Consider the following 1,376-nt stretch of genomic DNA (forward strand, 5'->3'; position numbering starts at 1 on the left):
CTCTCTCTCTCTCTCTGTGGTGCTAATGGTGCAGGAAGGCCTTGTCTACCTGCACCATAAGCCACTATACCATGCGTCACTGTACATTTAAACTGTACCCAAAAAACTTAACCTAACTGGCCCTTACTTAAAAAAAAATATATCGGTTTTTTTTCGTGTTCTTAATATTTCAGTGCTACAATACCACATCACTGAACCCTATGATGCTAATGGTGCAGGAAGGCCTTGTCTACCTTCACCATAAGCGACTGTACCATGCGTCACTGTACCTTAAAACTGTACCACAAAAACAACCTAACTGGCCCTCACCTGAAAAAAAATATCTTTTTTTTTTTGTGTTTGCTTAATATTTCAGTGCTACAGTACCACAGCACTGTACTCTATGGTGCTAATGGTGCAGGAAGGCCTTGTCTACCTTCACCATAAGCCACTGTACCATGTGTCACTGTACCTTAAATCTGTACCACAAAAACAACCTAACTGGCCCTCACCTGAAAAAAAATATCTTTTTTTTTTTAACCTAACCTAACCTAACCTAACCTTACCTAACCTAACCTAACCTAACCTGACCTGACCTGACCTAACCTAACTTAACCTAACCTAACCTAACCTAACCTGACCTAACCTAACCTAACCTAACCTAACCTAACCTGACCTAACCTAACCTAACCTAACCTAACCTAACCTTACCTAACCTAACCTAACCTAACCGAGACATTAAGAATTAGTCACAAGGCAAAAAGACGATTCAAAGTGACTGACATACCAAGCAATTCATTAGTGAAATCAGTCTTTGTTGACTACTCCAAAGCCTTTCAGTTTGTCGACCTCAGTATACTGTTAGGAAAAAGTGCATTATTAAGACATTATTAGTGGTTGTATCACGGTATTTTATAATAGACTTATAACTAGTTTCCCCTGAAAATCTTTCGTTTTCTATCATTCTCCCATTATACACGCCTGAGCCCTGACAGAGACCCAGAGAAATGTAAACAGGCACGAGTCAGACTTGATATAGGGCTGAATTTGTTGCTTTTCAGAGAGGGGCAGTCGGTCTGTACATGCGTGAGGTGGCGAGGGGAGTGTCCAGGGGGCGGCTAGTAGCGTGTGCCACCATGGAAATATGTACAGACATAAAGAAGACGCCCTCAAGAAAGGTAAGGCCGGTTCCAGCTTTTATTTTTATTTATTTATTTCCATCCCGGCCTGGAACCCCCCTTTCCCGGGCCCTAAGGTGTTGGGGGACGGCCCGGGGGTGCTGTGTGCCCGTGAGTGTACCAGGTGCTCAAGCTTATACAAAACAAGGAAAGTTTGAAGCATTTTTAGAGGGGCAGTCGGTCTGTACATGCGTGTACATTAATTTTGAGGTGTTCCTT

This window comes from Scylla paramamosain, chromosome 40 (genome assembly GCF_035594125.1).
Source record: "Scylla paramamosain isolate STU-SP2022 chromosome 40, ASM3559412v1, whole genome shotgun sequence".
Classification (NCBI taxonomy): Eukaryota; Metazoa; Arthropoda; class Malacostraca; order Decapoda; family Portunidae; genus Scylla; species Scylla paramamosain.